General features: G+C 35.2%; 1 protein-coding gene across 6 annotated transcripts in view; it reads left to right on the top strand.

Annotated features, from left to right (window-relative positions):
* The window catches only part of LOC137250425 (rac guanine nucleotide exchange factor JJ), a 215,473-nt gene that overhangs the window by 92,885 nt on the left and 99,642 nt on the right, over positions 1-22,946 (top strand). Inside the window, exon 1 of one of the 6 annotated variants that reach the window (XM_067783200.1) lies at positions 14,923-15,075. The exons of the other annotated variants lie outside the window; for them this stretch is intronic. The gene's annotated coding sequence lies outside the window, so the exon portion shown is untranslated. Of the gene's footprint in view, positions 1-14,922; positions 15,076-22,946 lie in introns of those variants that run through there. 6 annotated transcript variants of the gene reach the window in all.

Below are 22,946 nucleotides of genomic sequence, written 5' to 3'. Positions count from 1 at the left end.
GTTGTGGGGGATATATACTATATATACGACCGATCAACTTATAGCCGTTAAAATGGGGTAGAAATTGCGAAAAGTTTCTTATCTGAACAATCGGTTGTATGAGATATATACTATATATACAACCGATCTCTATGATTTTTTCAGACAACAATATATGCTATATACATAACCAATCGGTGAAATTTGAAGCTTATAGCTGTTAAAATGGGGTAGAAATTGCGAAAAGTTTCTTATCTGAACAATCGGTTGTATGAGATATATACTATATATACAACCGATCTCTATAATTTTTTCAGACAACAATATATGCTATATAAGTAAATATTCGGTGAAATTTGAAGCTTCTAGCTGTTAAAATGGGGCTAAAATTTGCGAAATTATATATATATATACTATATATATATACTATATATACCACCATATATATACTATATATACCACCGATCTTTATGATTTTTTCAGACAACAATATATGCTATATACGTAAGCATTCGCTGAAATTTGAAGCCACTAGCTCTTAAAATAGGGCAGTAATTACGAAAAGTTCCTTATCTGAACAATCGGTTGTGGGGGATATATACTATATATACGACCGATCTCATAAATTTTTTCAGGCAACAATATGTGCAATATACGAAAGTATATGGTGAAGTTTGAAGCTTCAATCTGTTAAATTGGGTAAGATATTACAAAAATCCTCTTTTTCTGAAAAATCGGTTGTATGGAGGATATATGCTATAGTGGTCCGATCCGGTCGGTTCCGACAAATGTCTAATCGGACACCCAAATACACCTGCTCACCAAATTTTATCAAGATATCTCAAAAATTGAGGGACTAGTTTGCATACAAACAGACAGACGGACAGACGGACATGGCTAAATCAACTCAGCTCTTCAACCTGATTATTTCGGTATACTTAATGGTGGGTCTATCTATTTTCCTTTAAGGACTTACAATTTTCGGTTTCGTGACGAAATTAATATACCATTTCATTTTCATGAAAGGTATAAAAATAGGTAGGTAATCTGTGTGAGGATGCAAAGCTTCACGTTTTTTGTGGTCTGCATGTAAAAACTATGGCTACGAATCACGTATTCCAAAAATATATGACGTAAACGTAACTATTTGATGAAATTTGATGAATCTTGAAGCTTCTAGCCGTAAAAAAGGGTCCAATATGACAGTTTATATGAAGTATATAATATATATACCACCGATCTCTATGATTTTTTCAGACAACAATATATGCTATATACGAAAGCATTTTGTGAAATTTGAAGCTTCTAACTGTTAAAACGGGGCAGAAATTGCGCAAAGTTTCTTATCTGAACAATCGGTTGTATGAGATATATACTATGTATACCACCGATCTCAACGATTTTTTCAGACATCAATATATGCTATACACGTAAGCAGTTGGTGAAATTTGAAGCTTCTAGCTGTTAAAATGGGGTAGAAATTGCGAAAAGTTTCTTATCTGAACAATCGGTTGTATGAAATATATACTATATATACAACCGATCTCTATGATTTTTTCAGACGACAATATATGTTATATACGTAAGCAATCAGTGAAATTTGAAGCTTATAGCTGTTAAAATGGGGTAGATATTGCGAAAAGTTTCTTATCTGAACAATCGGTTGTATGAGATATATACTATATATACAACCGATCTCTATGATTTTTTCAGACAACAATATATGCTATATACATAACCAATCGGTGAAATTTGAAGCTTATAGCTGTTAAAATGGGGTAGAAATTGCGAAAAGTTTCTTATCTGAACAATCGGTTGTATGAGATATATACTATATATACAACCGATCTCTATAATTTTTTCAGACAACAATATATGCTATATAAGTAAATATTCGGTGAAATTTGAAGCTTCTAGCTGTTAAAATGGGGCTAAAATTTGCGAAATTATATATATATATACTATATATATATACTATATATACCACCATATATATACTATATATACCACCAATCTTTATGATTTTTTCAGACAACAATATATGCTATATACGTAAGCATTCGCTGAAATTTGAAGCCTCTAGCTCTTAAAATAGGGCAGTAATTACGAAAAGTTCCTTATCTGAACAATCGGTTGTGGGGGATATATACTATATATACGACCGATCTCATAAATTTTTTCAGGCAACAATATGTGCAATATACGAAAGTATATGGTGAAGTTTGAAGCTTCAATCTGTTAAATTGGGTAAGATATTACAAAAATCCTCTTTTTCTGAAAAATCGGTTGTATGGAGGATATATGCTATAGTGGTCCGATCCGGTCGGTTCCGACAAATGTCTAATCGGACACCCAAATACACCTGCTCACCAAATTTTATCAAGATATCTCAAAAATTGAGGGACTAGTTTGCATACAAACAGACAGACGGACAGACGGACATGGCTAAATCAACTCAGCTCTTCAACCTGATTATTTCGGTATACTTAATGGTGGGTCTATCTATTTTCCTTTAAGGACTTACAATTTTCGGTTTCGTGACGAAATTAATATACCATTTCATTTTCATGAAAGGTATAAAAATAGGTAGGTAATCTGTGTGAGGATGCAAAGCTTCACGTTTTTTGTGGTCTGCATGTAAAAACTATGGCTACGAATCACGTATTCCAAAAATATATGACGTAAACGTAACTATTTGGTGAAATTTGTTGAATCTTGAAGCTTCTAGCCGTAAAAAAGGGTCCAATATGAGAGTTTATATGAAGTATATAATATATATACCACCGATCTCTATGATTTTTTCAGACAACAATATATGCTATATACGAAAGCATTTTGTGAAGTTTGAAGCTTCTAACTGTTAAAACGGGGCAGAAATTGCGCAAAGTTTCTTATCTGAACAATCGGTTGTATGAGATATATACTATGTATACCACCGATCTCAACGATCTTTTCAGACATCAATATATGCTATACACGTAAGCAGTTGGTGAAATTTGAAGCTTCTAGCTGTTAAAATGGGGTAGAAATTGCGAAAAGTTTCTTATCTGAACAATCCGTTGTATGAGATATATACTATATATACAACCGATCTCTATGATTTTTTCAGACGACAATATATGTTATATACGTAAGCAATCAGTGAAATTTGAAGCTTATAGCTGTTAAAATGGGGTAGAAATTGCGAAAAGTTTCTTATCTGAACAATCGGTTGTATGAGATATATACTATATATACAACCGATCTCTATGATTTTTTCAGACAACAATATATGCTATATACATAACCAATCGGTGAAATTTGAAGCTTATAGCTGTTAAAATGGGGTAGAAATTGCGAAAAGTTTCTTATCTGAACAATCGGTTGTATGAGATATATACTATATATACAACCGATCTCCATAATTTTTTCAGACAACAATATATGCTATATAAGTAAATATTCGGTGAAATTTGAAGCTTCTAGCTGTTAAAATGGGGCTAAAATTTGCGAAATTATATATATATATACTATATATATATACTATATATACCACCATATATATACTATATATACCACCGATCTTTATGATTTTTTCAGACAACAATATATGCTATATACGTAAGCATTCGCTGAAATTTGAAGCCTCTAGCTCTTAAAATAGGGCAGTAATTACGAAAAGTTCCTTATCTGAACAATCGGTTGTGGGGGATATATACTATATATACGACCGATCTCATAAATTTTTTCAGGCAACAATATGTGCAATATACGAAAGTATATGGTGAAGTTTGAAGCTTCAATCTGTTAAATTGGGTAAGATATTACAAAAATCCTCTTTTTCTGAAAAATCGGTTGTATGGAGGATATATGCTATAGTGGTCCGATCCGGTCGGTTCCGACAAATGTCTAATCGGACACCCAAATACACCTGCTCACCAAATTTTATCAAGATATCTCAAAAATTGAGGGACTAGTTTGCATACAAACAGACAGACGGACAGACGGACAGACGGACAGACGGACAGACGGACAGACGGACAGACGGACAGACGGACATGGCTAAATCAACTCAGCTCTTCAACCTGATTATTTCGGTATACTTAATGGTGGGTCTATCTATTTTCCTTTAAGGACTTACAATTTTCGGTTTCGTGACGAACTTAATATACCATTTCATTTTCATGAAAGGTATAAAAACGGAATGAAAAATCGGATTCAGCGTCATAAATTGCCTTAAAAACCAGTTTTAGTTGCTTAGATCTAAAACCGTGTATACTTGCGTAATTATTGTTAGGCCTTTAGCTCGATTCAAACCCACGGTTTTGAAATTTTTATAAAGAGTCTCGATATCAGTCCACACATCAAATTTCAACATTCTAGGTGTATTATTTACTAAATAATCAGGTTTTTTGTGTTTTACAAATTGTTATATATATATATATGATGTGGGCATGGTTATCATCCGATTTCACTCATTTTTGATACCGAATTTGGTGAAGATATCTCAATATTTGTCCAATTTATCGTGCTAACGGATGTACAGATGGACGGACATGGCTTCATAAACTTTTTTTTCGATACTGATGATTTTGATTTATGGAAGTATATATCCATATCGATTCCTTTATACCTTTTAACCGTTATGCTACCAAAGCATTGCGACGTGTTATATATGCAGCTCATATTTAGAGGGATGCATGGAAGGTAAATGATTAATCGGATAAATGCTTAAACCGCTGTGTTGTTTTGTGCGAGAATTTAACTCTGCTGTTTTGATTATAAATTATTTTTCGTACTAAAACCTGCTTTTTATTCGCCCAAGACAATCGTTAATTGTTCTGTAATTAAAGCGACACATAAACGCAAACTTTTTCTATTCATTTAGAATTGATCTTGCAATAATTAGTGATATTTAATTGCAGTTTTATTGATTTAATGTACCTTTACACGATCTGAAGTTCATTGGTGATATTACAAAAATATTAATGGCTTAAAACTTTTCCGAAATGCTAATTTTCTACAATTACAAATTCACAAATTTAATTATGCTGTATAACAAAAATGGGGTTACCCTTAATCTATTCTGGTTTGCAATAAATTACAAAGAAACGAGGAGTGAACTAGTGCAAAATATATTAATAACACTGGATCACATATTCCAATTTTTTTTCTGCACCAGAGACGACATTATGAAATTCCTATGTAAAATCAACCCCCTGATTCCGAAAATCAAGGTTATTTTTAATTCTGTGTTTTTGAGATATTTACGAATAACGGTTTTTTCAAAAACAAAAAATCTCAAGAACGAATTGAGCAATTGCAAAACGGAAGCTTTTAAAAGGTAATAAAATTTGCGATAAACTGTGCATACAACACTTTTTGCTAGGCCCTGCAGATTCAAAGATAGCGAACAATCATTACGGATTTTTTCCATTGTTTTTGTAAAAATATAAAAAAATTTGTACTTTGCGAGGAAGGGTTTCGAAAACTTTTTATTTTTTTGCATATTTTTTTTTTCTCTCTCTAAGCTCTGTTTTATTACAAAAAAAAGCTTTCATTCAACAAAACCGATAAACTAATACAAAAGTTATAAGCATTCAAATAAATATATCCATATAGTAAAACTTAAGTACCCTACAAATAATAGCATATGTACATATGATTCTGTCTTAACTCTATGATCTTATTTTATAATTGAAAAAGTTTTTTTTGACGCTTATTTAGATTAGGATCGGTTTCTCTTATGAGAAACCAACAGTAGTCACCCATCATAACGACATCCCAGAATCCTTGATACCGACTTTCGATCATTTTGTTTCTGGTGAAACCTTTCGCCATCTTCGTCACTTTCGTCGCCAAGATTTTGGGGGAAAAAATTTAAATGGGAGTGTAGAAAATGAATTTTTAAAGACATATTTACTCCTGAAAGAAAACAAAAAAGTATATTAGATAAATACATAAGTGACACATTAGTATATAATTTTCTTAAGCTGGATTTATCTTTCAATTAAGAAAAAATTTTTTGTTTACATTTTTCTCGGTCTTGTTTGTTCGGAACTGGACGATGAGTTCAGATTTGGGGCTATATATTCTCATGTAAATTTAAAAATTTTCATACAAATTTTTTGTTTATCGGGCAGATAAGTTTTTAAGTTAACTGAGAAAACGGTCTTAAATATGTTTTTTTTTTTTATTTACCCATTTCCGCATAGTTTTTGATTAAGTTGTTGACTATCATCTTGCAGTTAGAACTTTTGTGTTTGCCTAAAAAAGAAATAACGACATTTTCAAAAGAATCCCACGCTGGTGCCTCCACTGGTGACAATAGTTCTTTGAAATGGTTATTGGTCGTCATTTTCCTTATTTGCGGCCTCACAAAAATCCCTTCCTTTATTTTTGCTTCTGAAATCTCTGGAAAGATTGTCTTCAAATGATGAAAAGCTTCGCCTTCTTTGTCCAAAGCCTTGACAAAGTTTTTGATAATGCCGAGCTTGATGTGGAGCGGAGGTAGAATTATTTTTTCCTTCTTTATAAGTGGGTTGTATTTTATGTTATCCACCCCAACTTTGCATAGAAAGCAACAGTATTTTGTGTATCCACTTTGTATACCACATAGCATTCCAACGACTTTAAGATCGGCACATATTTTCCAATCATGTTCTTCTTATTTGATGAATTTGAGCAATTTTTGCATTATCTCATACTTTTCTTTCGTATTTACTGCATGCGCGATGGGGATAGATGGCTTTTGGTTGCCAATATGCAATAATACGGCCTTTAAACATAATTTATTGCCATCTATGAACAATCTTCACTCTTTTGAATCATATGGTTCACCAAACTGTTTGAATAGACCAGCAATGTCTTTGCAGTAACAAACACTGTCCTCCTTCGTATAGTACATGGAAAATTGTTCGGGACGAGTTCTATAATATATTACCTTAACACGGGATGAAACAAATTGAAATTGTTGCATACGAGAGGCGTGTAGTTCGGCCTTTTCCTTTGACAATTCCAAATCCCTTATCTAATCATTGAGTTGTGCTTGTGACAAAGAGTTTCTTTCGTTTTCCGTTTGAAATCCAGTACAACATGATGCCGCGTAATCAGATACTGCTGTTGACAATGAAACTGGAGCCGGAACTAAAGTTAAATTTGATTCTGGCAATGTAGCTTCCGTTGAATTTAGTTCTGGTAATGACACTGTAGGTATGCTTGCATAGGTTACTTTTCTTGACTTTCCAACCCCAAGTACTTTTGTAGTACAAATATAGCAGTCCGTTGAATGGCAAGTTGGTTCCTTCCACTTCATTGGTGTAATAAATTTCATATGTCGCCTAAATAGATAATTTCAGAAATTAGTCAGCTATGCATTAAAAGGGAGCAAATTCCTAATTTTTACAACGCACCTTTTTGCTCAGGTTTCCGAAAAAATCAATTCGACTCGACATGTGGTGCACACAGTATTCGGTGTCCATGGTTTTTAGGCTCAATTCCAAAATACTTATAGTATGTAACTTTCAAAGGATTTGAAAACACAGTTCGCATCCTTTTAACGATAAATTGACCGCAAATGAAACAGAACCTATTTGGATCATTTGTACACTCAAGCTATCGCGCCCTTTTAATCATATTATATTTTTAAGTAAACGACGGGTTATAAACTGCAATTATAAACTGAACAGTATCCGGCGAGCCTTGCAGATATTATAAAGGAGCAAGGCGCATGTACTATTATTTATACTTAGATCAAGTAAAAATTCAAGCCTACCTAGACAAAAAGGTTCCCTAGTTTTACAAGGAAAACAGTACCTGCCTTAAAAATATGCTCTTGCTTGAAATGTACCTGGGTTTCAGAAAACGACACCAACAGTTTTATGTATATACGAACCCTTCGAAAATCTACCTGCTAACTGATATACGAATACTAACACATATGTACCAGTAGGGTACTTAAGTATTAAATGGATATATTTACTTGAATGCTTATAACTTTTGTATTAGTCCATCGATTTTGTTGTCTGAAAGCTTTTTTTTTGTAATAAAACAGAGTTTATCGAGAAAAAAAATCTGCAAAAAAAATAAAAAGTTTTCGAGATCCTTCCTCGCAAAGTACATTTTTTTTTTATTTTTACAAAAAAAAATTGAACAAGTAAGGAAGGTTAAGTTCGGGTGTAACCGAACATTACATACTCAGTCGAGAGCTATGGTGACAACATAAGGGAAAACAACCATGTAGAATTTGTTTGTACAATATGGGTATCAAAAGAAAGGTGTTAATGAGTATTTTAAAAGGGAGTGATCCTTAGTTCCATAGGTGGACGCCGTTTCCAGATAATGCCATAAAGGTGGACCAGGGGTGACCCTAGAATTTGTTTTTACGATATGGGTATCAAGTTAAAGGTATTAATGAGGGTTTTAAAAAGGAGTGGTTGTAGTTGTATAGGTGGTCGCCTTTTCGAGATATCGCCATAAAGGTGGACCAGTGGTGACTCTAGAATGCGTTTGTACAATATGGGTATCAAACGAAAGGTGTTAATGAGTATTTTAAAAGGGAGTGATCCTTAGTTCCATAGGTGGACACCGTTTCGAGATATCACCATCAAATTAAAGGTACTAATGAGGGTTTTAAAAGGGAGTGGTGGTAGTTGTATAGGTGGTCGCCTTTTCGAGATATCGCCATAAAGGTGGAACAGGGGTGACTCTAGGATGTGTTTGTACGATATTGGTATTAAATTAAAGGTATTAATGAGAGTTTTAAAAGGGAGTGGTGGTAGTTGTACATGTGAAGTCGTTTTCCAGATATCGACCAAAATGTGGACCAGGGTGACCCAGAACATCATCTGTTGGATACCGCTAATTTATTTATATATGTAATACCTGCCAAGATTTTAAGGGTGTTTTATTTCGCCCTGCAGAACTTTTTCATTTTCTTCTACTTAATATGGTAGGTGTCACAACCATTTTACAAAGTTTTTTCTAAAGTTATATTTCGCGTCAATAAACCAATCCAATTATCATGTTTCATCCCTTTTTTCGTATTTGGTATAGAATTATGGAATTTTTTTCATTTTTCGTAATTTTCGATATCGAAAAAGTGGGCGTGGTCATAGTCGGATTTCGTTCATTTTTTATACCAAGATAAAGTGAGTTCAGATAAGTACGTGAACTAAGTTCAGTAAAGATATGTCGATTTTTGCTCTATTTATCGTGTTAACGGCCATGCTGAAGGACAGACGGACGACTGTGTATAAAAACTGGGCGTGGCTTCAACCGATTTCGCACATTTTCACAGAAAACAGTTAGCGTCATAAAATCTATTCCCATACCAAATTTCAAAAGGATTGGGAAATTTTTGTTCGACTTATGGCATTAAAAGTATCCTAGACAAACTAAATGAAAAAGGGCGGAGCCACGCCCATTTTGAAATTTTCTTTATTTTTTGTATTTTGTTGCACCATATCATTACTAGAGTTGAATGTTGACATAATTTACTCATATACTGTAAAGATATTAAATTTTTTGATAAAAGTTTACTTTAAAAAAATTTTTTTTTTAAAAGTGTGCGTGGTCCTTCTCCGATTTTGCTAATTTTTATTAAGCGTACATATAGTAATAGGAGTAACGTTACTGCCAAATTTCATTATGATATCTTCAACGACTGCCAAATTACAGCTTGCAAAAATTTTAAATTACCTTCTTTTAAAAGTGGGCGGTGCCACGCCCATTGTCCAAAATTTTACTAATTTTCTATTCTGCGTGATAAGTTCAACTCACCTACCAAGTTTCATCGCTTTATCTGTCTTTGGTAATGAATTATTGCACTTTTTCGGTTTTTCGAAATTTTCGATATCGAAAAAGTGAGCGTGGTTATAGTCCGATATCGTTCATTTTAAATAGAGATCTGAGATGAGTGCTCAGGAACCTACGTACCAAATTTCGTCAAGATACCTCAAAATTTACTCAAGTTATTATCGTGTTAACGGACGGATGGACGGACGGACGGACGGACGGACATGGCTCAATCAAATTTTTTGTCGATCCTGATGATTTTGATATATGGAAGTCTATATCTATCTCGATTCCTTCATACCTGTACAACCAACCGTTATGCAATCAAACTTAATATACTCTGTGAGCTCTGCTCAACTGAGTATAAAAATTCCGTAATGATTGTTCATTATCTTTGAATCTGCAGGCCTAGCAAAAATTTTGTATGCACAGTTATTACCTTTTAAAAGCTTCAAACCGTTTTGGAATTGCTCAATTCGTTCTTGAGTATATATGATTAAGTGGACCCAATTTTTTTTTTTTTTGAAAAAAAAAAACGGTTATTCGTAAGTATCTCAAAAACGTTACCATAGAATTAAAAATAACGTCGATTTTCGGAATCGGGGGGTGATTTTACATAGGAATTTCATAATGGCGTCTCTGGTGCATTTTGGCTGTAAACCAGTGTAATTATATTTAAACTAGTAGATTCGGTAGACGTTGTTCTGCCCTAACTTTGGTATATCTGCATCGCTTTTAAAAATATTTTACCTACTATCTTTCTCCCTCTCTTCCCCCTTTCCTTATTGTTTTATTATCCTCCTCCCTTTGTCTTTCTATTTCTCTGTATTTCACCCTCTACGTCTTTTCTTTCATTTCCTTTGCGCTCCATATATCCCTAGCTCTCTATCTTCCTCTAACTCTAGCTCTTTCTCAGTCTTTTTCGCATTTCCTCTTTTCGCTTCGCTCTAGTTCTTCTTGTTTATCTCCATCCTTTATTCCCAGTCCCAATTACAGTCCAAGTCCAAATCCATCTCCCAGTCTTGGTCCCTGGTTCATTTCCCGGAAAAAGTGTCGTGAATACTAATCTAGGAAAAGTGTACCTTATATAATATTTTTTGCCAAATCGAACAGTGATTAGAACTTGTTAGCGGCGGATAGTATTAGCGGATGGATTGGTGCAGCGGTATGGGCGCGGCGACGGGTCAGCACGGCGGCAGGATGACGAGCGGCCAACGGTCGTCGTAGCAGTGGCGGTAGAATAGCGGGCGGCCAACGGTCGGCGTAGCAGCAGCGTAACAGCGGTAGGATAGCGGCGGCAATAATAGGGCGACGGAGCACGTACCAGTGGCAGCCAGGGGAAGTGTCGGTTTGATTGTCGGGCGTTACTACCCTTTTCAGGAGGATTACCAGTGGTGGCTTCTTACGGGCATATGCTGTCGGTTATGGCGCTTTTCACAGGCATATACTGTCGGTTATGGCGGCTTTCTGTAGGCGGACGCTATCAGTTGCGGCGGCGAGTGAGACTTACGAGGAATGAATAGAATCATGGTTAGTGCCGGTCCGCTAGCTGGACACCACCGCCTCCATGCCCGCACGATGGCAGGGCTGAACGCGGAGTTGTACCAGCCGGAACTCCGTAGGCCGATCCGTGGTCTGAGGGGAATTGCACCTTGGCAGCACAGCGGTAGCCCCTTTAGCTGGTGGACCAGTCTACGGTCGGAGCCGGGCGGAGGGGAAAAAGGCCGAATGGTCATAAGGCGGCGAGCCTCCCTTGCTTAGCTGGAACACGGGCGAGAAAACCATAAAACCACTCCGGTGGTGTGGTTGGCTCACTCGCTGTTTAGTGATGACTCGCTAGTTGGACACCACCGCCTCCATGCCTGTACGATGGCAGGGCTGGACGCGGGGTTATATCAGCCGGAACTTTGTAGGTCGATCCGTGGGCTGAGGGGAAGTGCACCTTAGCGGCACAGCGGTAGCCCCTTCAGCCGACGAATCGCTCTACTGCTGGAGCCGGGACTGAGGGGAAGCGGTCTGTTGGTCGAACGGCGGCGGCAACTAGTATTTACCTAAATTGTGAATACAGGAAAAGCAACAAAAAAGGCAATACTTAGAGACCAATTGCAAAGCGAGCAGCGGGACATTCATATGGCTGAGTGATTAAAGGCATCTGCCTCTACACCAGTATGAAGTATTAGTGTTGGAGATTTCTAGTTCAATACTCAGCTCCGGAGAAGCTAGTTGATGAAGAAGTGAAATTCAGAAACATGTCCTATATAGTAACCATCGCCGTTTGTAATGGTTTTTCTCTAATATCAATTAAAAACTATATTTTATACCGTTATAAAGTGATTGGACTAAAATTATACAATACTCATTTACACCATACTTCCAGTAACAGAATTAAGTATTTAAACTTCTGTTTACATATATCGTAATGATATTCTTTTAAACCACTTCGTATAGTCAAAAAGGCAGCCTCGAAAATGGAAAGGAGATTTGATCAGGTTGTATTTTAGTTTAAGGAACTATGGTTAGAGATTAGTACACAACTGAAGCTCTAAGACGCACGCCAAGCTGCAAAATAACCGTAAAAATTAACTGTTTTAGAAAAGCTGTGCATTGGCGTAATATAAGTAATATCAAACAAAAAATTCGTGGTAACGAAATATAGTGAGTGCGTCAGTGTCGTTGCTAAAAATTTTTGAATGTAAAATATCGAACACAAGAACGAAATTAGTAAATTACGCAAGAGCAAGACTAGAAAGTAAACATTTTTCCCGAGTGAATAACTCGTCGCCCTCATATTAAACAAGGGCTTGAGTACAATCAGTACTTATCAGTAACAACCGATAGAACCTGAGAAACTATTGTTTTATTATTGGCTTATTATATATATAACATTATTATCTTCGTGCCTTGGTTTGTTATCGGATTGTTGTCGTTGAGTCATGGGCAACAGAAGCGCCATCGATTTTATATTAAAGTTTCATCCTTTCTGTTTTGAAGGAAATCGACAACTCAGTTTTTACATATTTATGTATGTTTGTTTAATGGTGTGTTCAGTTTATACTTATATCCAAGAATTCATGAGCTTAACACCGGCTTATAATATTTGAATTTCAATTATTATGTTTTCTAAGAGGAACTGAAGAGAAAGAAACATTTACTGGCATATTGCGATGGAACCATTTCGAAAACCGCCAACGTAATCATCATCAGGCAATAAGGAAATCGACAACTTCTCGATAACAAAGTGATATCACGCTGATAATAAATTGGTAACACAATCGATAACTTATTGATATCAAATCAATCACTTTTTGATAGTTGTTCGATAAAAGTCGACAGAACACACCGATAAAAGATCGAAAACTTTTCGATAACAAAGCGATAGCTTTTTGATAGCATGTTGATAAATGTTATATAAAAAAATTATAATTTTGTGATACATTATAGATAACTTTTCGATAATCAGCAAACCGATAACTCGTCAAGAAAAATCGGTAATTTATTTATAAACTTCATTACCAACAGAAAAGTTGCAACGCTTGTACAACAACTCGATAACTCGTTTACGCCTCGATAACATACCTATAATAAACCGCTAGCTCGTTCATAACAAATAGTCAACATATCAAACGCTTTACTTAAGGGTGCATTTGAAGCAGCATAAATACAGCATGGAACCATAGAAAAGATTGGGGATTGGAAAGCCCTCTAATAAGACGTTTCGTAATAACTGAGGTTAAGACTAAGACCAGTTTCCAATACTGAAATGGCGACTTTTGTCCACCTAGAATTTTCATCCGTCACCTGTGCTTCGCACGCTAGTGTATTCCTTTCACGAAATATTTACTTCTGAATAAGCAAAATAGTATCTACCCTTACGTACCTAATTCAAAAGTCACAATTTAAGAGTATTGGCCTCATTTAAGACTAGAGCGTTCTCGTTATCCATCATGGAGGTAAATGTGTCGTTATATGAATCTCTGTGACTTTTGTGAACCTAAGATCTTCAAGTGAACTCACAATGCTTAAAATGCAGTTAATAGAGTTTGCTGTGGTACTTAGCGCATTTTTGAAATTCCGTCAGCGCATCTAAGGCTACTAACGGATTACGAATTTCATTTATGTAAATTCTTCGAATTAAATTCTATCATATTTTCAATATTTGCATACGCATTTTATGACGAGCCTACTCCACTAACACCGTTATGCCAAAGAGGAAAAGGTAACTTTTCCGGATTTTCCAAACAACTTGTACGCTGATAATTTTTTTATACACAGCGGTACTTGTACATAGGGTATTATAACTTTGATTGGATAACGCTTGGTTGTACAATATAAAGGAATAAAGGTAGATATAGACTTCCATATATCAAAATCATGAGTATCGAAAAAAATTTTGATTGAGACATATCCGTCCGTCCGTCCGTCTGTCCGTTAACACGATAACTTGAGTAAATATTGAGATAACTTCACCAAATTTGATACACGAGCTTATCTGGACGCATAATAGATTGGTATTGAAAATGAGCGAAATCGGATGATAAACACGCCCACTTTTTATATATATAACATTTTGGAAAACACAAAAAACCTGATGATTTAGTAAATAATACACCTAGAATGTTGAAATTTGACGTGTGCACTGAAATTGAGAAACATTTTTTAAAATGGGCGTGGCACCGCCCACTTGTGATAACATCAATTTTACAAATATTATTAATCATAAATCAAAAATCGTTAAACCTATCGTAACAAAATTCGGCAGAGAGGTTGCCTTTACTATAAGGAATGCTTTGGGGAAAAATTAACGAAATCGGTTAAGGACTACGCCCACTTTTATATAAAAGATTTTTAAAAGGGTCGTGGACGAATAAAATAAGCTATATCTTTGCTAAAAAGAGCTTTATATCAATTTTATTTCATTTCCCAAGTGGATTTATAACAATAAATAGGAGAAACTTCAAATTTTAAAAAATGGGCATGGCGCCGCTCCTTTTATGACTAAGCAATTTTCTATGTAAGCACACAAAACAAACAACAACAGCATTTCAAGTGTACAGCTGGGTATGTAATGTTCGGTTTCATCCGAACTTATACTTCCTTACTTGTTATAATCTCACTGCTGATGATAATAAAGAAAATATGAACATCAACAAATTTACGTGATTGTACCAGTGTTAAGATGGTGATAGACCAGAAAATGGAAAAACGTATATCAGGAGTGGAGGGGCGGATATTGTATTTTGCAAAGCTATTTCCTGACAACGAACGTACTTCAAGCAGAAAAAAACAATAGCATTAATGTATTATGTGAAATAAAAAAAAAAGGTGAGTGCATAAAATTCAAAAAAAATGTTCTTGCTGTTCTTGCGGATTGCCACAGTTTCCATAAGACGCGCTTGTCCACTAACTGCTTGCTGAACCATAAGTGGAAGTGGCTACATAGACGCGCACACATACATATAAGTACATGCTTAAAATTACTACTGCATAAAATTATTACTTTCCAGGGTAAGAACTGCGCTACGATCGTAGTAGATATATGTACTACGTTTTCAGTAAAATTTCTGAACTAAGCACCGTAGTAGGCCTAAGCTTGGCGCATCACGATGTATTTCGATTTTGTAGACAATCCTGCCAACTGCTATCGAGAAGGTTTTAACATGACTAGAAGCCAAAACGTCTCTGGTCCTATTTATCACACGATTTATGGGTGGCAGGATTGTCAACGCAGAGTGGGGGGAAGAATGAAAAGGAGTACCGCGCTGATGCCTGTTTCGTCTCCCCTCCTCTGTGTAGCGGGAGTAAATTAACTACTTCAAAACTTCGAAGGTAGGACTGACAAGTGGCGGCCTATGCTGACGACATTGAAGTCCTCGTTAGGGGCAAAATTTCTCGCTGTAAACCTTAACGAAACTGAGCTAGTTCTATTAAATAGGAGGTAAAAGGTTTCTTTATTCTGACTACCCAACGTAGTACTACTTTATGGGGTTATGGAATTATACTTAATAAAAAGCTGTAATGGTAGCTTAATACATATATAGTACAGAGTTAGAAAAGCTTTAGTGGCCTTGTACTACTGTGTGGGGTCATTGTAAAACATTAAGGGTTCCCTTCAAAGGTGGTACACGGCTGTTGGTCACGTTGATCCTCTTCTATGGGGTGTTGGTTTGGCGGAAAGGTCTAATACCAAAAAGCTGGAAACCGTGCAGTGACTAGCCCCGATTTCGATCAGTGAGGCCCTTTGTACAACACCAACTCTGGTTTTAATTGCATTTTTAAATATATATCGGGTGGACTTTGTAGGAAGGGTGGACGCAGCCCTGATTGTAAGGCTTCTAGGAGGGGGCTAGACTTAGTTAAAATGTGTAGTCCAGCATTTTATATAGCTCCGACTTCATCCCTAGCTGGATAGATTAATGTGCGCGAGGTTTTGCTCCGGCTGTTAACTTCACAACTTACATACATTACCTCCCTCGTAGGGGGGTGGGGTGTGAAGCTCTTCTAGGAGAGAGGTTTGATAACGGGGCGTATACTGCAAGGAATTCGAAAAGCTGCACGACCTGCTGCTTTTTCAAAGCGGAAGTCGGCGCTATTAAGGATGCGGTGAGCAGGATGCTGTCTAATGCATCATGTTTTAGGAAGATTAGGATCTACTCGGACAGTCAGGCAAACTTCAAGGCGCTGAGCTTTAAAAGTGTGTCAGTCGAGCGAAGTCGGCGGGTGCCTGAAACCGTTCGCGGATACGAACTATATTGAAAGCTTCAAATCCACTGAATATCTGTAACTGCACTTAATCTCTCAGCATCCAATTACCTATCTACTTAAACATTGTGCCATTTTCTTGTGAGAAGCCAAGTTTTCGATGCCTGTGTTTGAGAAGGAATCGTAAGCTCTAACTAAGAACAATAAAAGCTGAGATTTGCAAGAAGAAGTGTTTGCGCGATTCCATCTGCCTAAATTATGAATGACCCAGCACAGTTTTTTTTACTCTTAGTACGATTTTCTCCTCGTTCACAATGATTTTTCTTGTCGGTATTTCCAACCCTGCTACTTGCCATGCAAGTTGCGGTGGAGTTTGAGAAAATGTCCATGATTATGTGCAACAACAAAAGAGCGTCGCTTCACGCATTTCAATTACAAATAATATTGCTGTCCAGAAGCTTGGTGCTGGACAAACATGTTCGTATACAATAATAATATGATAGCAACAAGTTGCCAAGCCGCAGTCCATTATTGGAAATCTTGTTAACGAATGGGACATTTTTACGATCATCAAAAACACTCTCAAGGTAGATGAAGCAGCTTCTGCTTTATGTGCGACACAGAATTCCAATTTGGTGGTATGAAGTTGTTTGGCAGCATTAAAGTTGTGGCATCGTAAAGTTGGTGTTGTTGTTGCAGTTTGCAATAACCTTGAGGCTGGTTGTGGAAGGTCATTGGCAAATTGACTAAAATGGAAATTTCGTCTGCATATTTTTCTGTGTTCTTTCACTGTTCTTTATGTTAATTTTATTTTTTTATTATTTATACACCAAATTTCATGTGATCATAACAGTTTTAATTAGGTGTTTCTTCTGCTATGTGATTCTACCATTCATTTCAAGGTAGTTCGATGCTCTTACATTATAAGTTATCGATGTCTATTAATAGTAAATCACAGTTTGACGTATCCTTGGAGTAACTTTTGAACTTGTACCATTTTTAATATAATGTTAATTATACCTTTAGTACTTGACGACGTACACCCGTACCTGAGAGTACCTGTATACAGTTTTGCGACCGCGCTCATGTCCGCTCCCTCGTTAGAGCACTCTGCGCCTCCACGGTAAACAACCAGTTCTGCACTCTTCGTTTCTCTATCGAAGTCTAGTATTCTTGAAGAACTTAAAGATTGTTCGATTCGAGGCAAGAAACAAAGTTTTTATCTTCCTACTACGTGTTTCGGTACTATTCACACCTTCGTCAGGGAGTCTACTGAATTTGAAATTCAATATAGACATTTAGCCGCACTAAAATTCCTAGCTTCCAAGTGCCGATCTATATAAAGCTATTGGTATTTTATGGCTACGTCGCCTTGGTTGTTTTTTGCTCTTTTTTAATTTTTTTCGCAACATACACAATACAAATAAATTAAAACAAAGTTTTCTAAAGAATGAAATTATGAAAAGAAACAACACAAAGAAAAATATAGTGCAATGCGTCTGTTCGATAATCCATTATAGTTTGAGGCATTGTACAATATAATAATAATGTATTTGGTACACTCAGCTAACTATTTATTCCGATGGTTCTGCACAACTGCTCAAACCTGACAATACATATAATGGCAAATTATTAAGCCCAATAAACATTTTCTTTACATTATTTACTTTAAGTTTGAAAAAAATGTAAGGAACAACCCGATTCTCAACTCTCCGACGTGAGTGTATCTTAACGAACTATATACTATTCTTTACAAATGTCTAACTTTATTCACCATCAAAAATAGCAGTACAAATTCGTAATTAATTATAGCATCAACGTTATACAGTATAAAGTGTTTTAAGTCATAGATGAATAGATATGAAAATTTCATTCTCTCTCAATTCGTTTGCAAGAAATGACCCCGAACTACAGCTGCCTGTTCATTCGTTTCTTGAAAAGGGTCAACTACAGCTGTTGCTTAATATATAATTGTATATATTAGGGTGGGTCGATTTGTATGGATGAAAGTTAACCGATTCATATGCATACCCTGTCCGACCCAAAAATGTCCGCTAAAGACGTTGGCGATAACAGTTTTTTGAAAAAAAAAATTTTTTTTACAATTAAATGAAAATTTTTTTAGTAGGTCATGAAAAAAACCTTAAAAATTAAAGTCGAAAAAAAGTAAAAAAAAAATGAAATTTCGCAGGCTCGAAAATTATTATTTTTGGGTATGCGTAGTGGAACTTTTTTCCTGAGCCCAAATCCTATCGAAAAATCGATGGCGCGATGTCGGTTAATAAATCGACCCAGTCTAGTATATATGTATATATATATTTTATACAAGATCCACCAAAAATGTTTAGATATCAGTACTATTTTTATACGCAGCTGAGCAAAGCTCACAGATTATATTAATTTTGTTCGCATAACGGTACTCCGTAACGGCATAAACAAATAGATATATATATATATACATATATATATATAGATATAGACTTCTATATATCAAAATGATCTGGTCGAAGACAGAAATTCATTTAGTTATGTCCGTCCGTTCGTCGGTCCGTAAACACTATAGCTTGGGTAAATTTTGAGGTATCTTAATGAAATTTGGTATGTAATTTGGCAGCTGGCACTTATCTCTGGTCGCTATTTCAAATGCACGGAATCCGACTATAACCACGCCCACTTTATCGATATCGAAAATTTCGAAAAACCCGAAAAAGTGCGATAATTCATTACCAAAAACGGATAAAGCGATGAAACTTGGGAGGTGGGTTGATCTTATGAAGCAGAATAGAAAATTAGTAAAATTTTGGACAATGGGCGTGGCAACTCCCACTGTTATAAATAAAAAAATAAAAATAAAAAATGTAAGCCGCGATAACCTCCGAAGAGATCTAAGGTCGATCTTCTCTTCCAATTTGCGTCGTGCTCCTCTTTATTTTCCCTACAAATTGCCCGGACGGGACCTACATGTTTTATGCCGACTCCGAAAGGCATCTGCAAGTCAGATGAGTTTTCACTGAGACCTTTTCATAGCAGAAATACACTCGGAGCACTTGCCAAACACTACCGAGGGGCGACCCCGCTTAGAAAAATTTTCTTCTAATTGAAAAACCTTATTTGTAAAATTTTTGATGTTGCTTTGCCCGGGGTGTGAACCCAGGGCATACGGTGTGGTAGGCGGAGCACGCTACCATCACACAACGGTGGCCGCCGGCCTCCCACTTTTAAAAGAAGGTAAATTAAAAGTAATTTGGCAGCTGATTATATAATGTTCGGTTACACCCGAACTTAGCCTTTCTTTTCGGGAGCTGAGTATTGAACTCGCACCTCCAACATTCAGAATAGTGTAAAGGCAGATGCCTTTAACCACTCAGGCATATGAATGCCACGCTGCTCGCTTTGCAATTGGTCTCTAAGTGTTGCCTTTTTGCTGCTAGTCCTTTTATTCACTATTAAGGTACATACTAATTCTCTATGTAATTTAATCCTAATGCTGTGAAATTGTTTAGGCTTAAAAACTTAGTAACAATGGATTTCATAAAGTTTTTTTTAGCAGAACTTCCGCTGTAATTCATATGACTGAGTTGGTTTACACTAGGATCAATGTTGGAGATTCGAGCTCAATACTCAGCTCCCGAAAAGCTAGCTGATGAAGAAGTGAAATTGTAATTTTTCACTGATATCAATAACAAAAAAATTTTATAAAGCAATTGAGCATGTCTCACTAATTAAGTAAATATATTTTTAAAAGTGTTATGAAACGCCAATTCAGAAACAGTTTATTCAAAGCATATCATGCCATAACAAAAAAATGTATAGGCAGTTCTAAATTTGCAGAACTTACTGTACCAATCCTTACTGTAAATAAATTAGAAAACAAGCCTTAAGTTAGAAATTTTTTTCGATTGCTTATTGGGTAACCATTTATTGTGGGTGTGGGCAAAAAGTGCAAAAATCAGTTTAGAAAAAAGTGGAAAAAATTCACACTCAGGCATATACATACATATGTACATATATTTAGTATACCCGTACAATTAGCTATTTGTATTTAACAAGAATTGTTACAAAAAACCACATACCAACAATTGTTATTTCGAAATCGCTTGTACTTACTTTTTATTTTCTGCTTCGTTGATTTCTTCTTATTTTCATGTTTTTGTGCAAATAGTTTTTTGATTTGGCTTGGCTGGTTGCTGTTTTTTTGCCTCAAGCCACTTGCCAGCAAGGTAAATATAATCATAATAAAAATCATTGAACAAGAGCTATTTCCATTATAATTAATGACAGATGTAGTACATACCCACCATAAAATCTTTTTTTCAAATTAGTATGCTTTATTTACTTTAAATTTATATTATTTATTTGATTTTTGTGTCTTTTTTGAGTGCTCGTGCCCCGCCATTTGTGCGTTTTCTGTAATAAGTTGAGGAAATTATAATTAAGCTATTGGCTTTCAATGATTTAGTGAATTAAGCAGCTTTATGCAATTCATTAGTTTACTGCGGGTTGATTCTCTTTGTAGTAGAATTGGATTGCAAACGTGGAATATTAATTGCAAGTGAGTGGATAGGTGAAGTCCACAGGACTTAGCGTTGACTCCTAAAATACAGAATTAGGCCTCTTCACCACCCGAACCAACATTCCAAGGTTTAAGTTATCTTCTGGTTACAGTCAAGAGCCAATATTTTACTTATATGTAATCATCTTGTGAAATTTCACTCTTCTAGCTGTTAAAATGAGGAGTAAATGACAAAAACTCTCTTTCTCAAAAAATCGGTAGTATGGGGGATAATGCTATAGTGGTCCGAACCGGTTATTTCCGACAAATGATCAATCGGGCACCAAAATATACTAGCTCACCAATTTCATCACGATATCCCAAAAATTCAAGGAATCATTTTGCGTTAAAACAGACGGACGGACGGACGGACAGACAGACAGACAGTCGGACATAGCTAAATCAACTCAGCTCGTCATCCTGATCATTTTGGTATACATATTAGTGGGTCTATCTCTTCTCGTTGAGGGACCTACAATTTTGAAATTCGTGACAAACTTAATATACCATTTCTTTTTCGTGTAAGGTATAATTATCAGCTGTAGCATCTTAAATCAATCATTCGGTCAAATTAGTATAGAACTTAATAATAATTTATGAAGTACACTCAGGGCAAAAACATAGTAAAATCAATGAAAATGTGCTTAAATCAACCAAAAACGTATTTGAAAGTGATGTAAATATGCAAATTTTCAATTCAAAACATATTTGATTTAAAAATTTTCCGTTGCTATTTTAAACACTGTAAATTTTTGATTCAAAAGCTTTCATTTTTAATCTAGCAATTTTCATTTTTGATTCAAACAAAAAGTATGTTAATTTAAATAACAAATGTGGTTGAAATAAAAATTTTCTATTTAATTCAAATATGATTGATATGAAATTAAATACCTATATTGTTGAAATAAAAATACGTTTTTTTGTTTTAATAATGAAACATTTTATTTTATTTTATTCACCACTATTCATTTATTCACTTTTTTTAAGCTGTATAAACATTGTTAGGGCTTTTGTTATAATATAAGCTATAGCATAAAAATTAAATAAATTATGAAGAAAGTTAAACTTAGAAATAATCAAACCTAGTCGAAACGTGGAATGCTTATTATTTTGTTAGACAATGATTACATATGATAAATACAAGATCTAAATATATTTTGGTTTTGCATATGTGTTGCCATTATTTATAGAATATTTATAACATTCAACTCGTCTTCCTTCAAGCCAACTTCAAAGGAATGGAAATGTGGGTCAAACTTTTAACACATATGTATAGGATAGCATATAACATAAATGTTATTATTTTGGTGCAAAAATTATTTAATTTTAAACAATTCAAAATTATTAGCAGAACATTGATAATTGCTTTCATAATAAGTTCCTTTATAATGTATTCCCTAAGTATTACATATTCTGTATAAATTCCATAAAAAAGTGTTGCAAAAAACCAAAGAATTTTCGCATGCCGGGGATATTTTAGAAAAAGAGTTTGAAACAGTTTGAAGCAGATATCTAAGCACTCAAGAAAGAATTGAAATTTATACAATGTTTTATCAAAGTATATAAAAAATCCACTTATATCACCCTCATCTAATCCCTCGACAATTATTAAAGGCTGTATTATCACTCCTACAGAGTAGTACATACTTATCAACTCATTAATTTTTCTTTCGTAATCGTTCATTGAAGTTAATCTCAAAACAAAGCTTTCTTGCGAGTCTGCTATTTTTTCCTTAGCTTTCCGCGGGAACTTTGAAACCTTGACGAAGGAGGAAGAACTCCACTTAGCAGCAATGTCAGATTTAATGAAAGATTTAATGAAAATAGATTGATTTAGTAGTTTTCTGTTTTTGGTTTGTTACCCTTCATTTTTATTTACCTTTGTTCGCTGAAGCTTTGGCAATAGAAAAAAGCTGTTAGCAGGAATCCTTCTGGGAATTAG

This window comes from Eurosta solidaginis, chromosome 4 (genome assembly GCF_040869045.1).
Source record: "Eurosta solidaginis isolate ZX-2024a chromosome 4, ASM4086904v1, whole genome shotgun sequence".
Classification (NCBI taxonomy): Eukaryota; Metazoa; Arthropoda; class Insecta; order Diptera; family Tephritidae; genus Eurosta; species Eurosta solidaginis.
The sequence above is the reverse complement of the archived record's forward strand: the minus strand, read 5'-3'. Positions and strand labels throughout refer to the sequence as shown.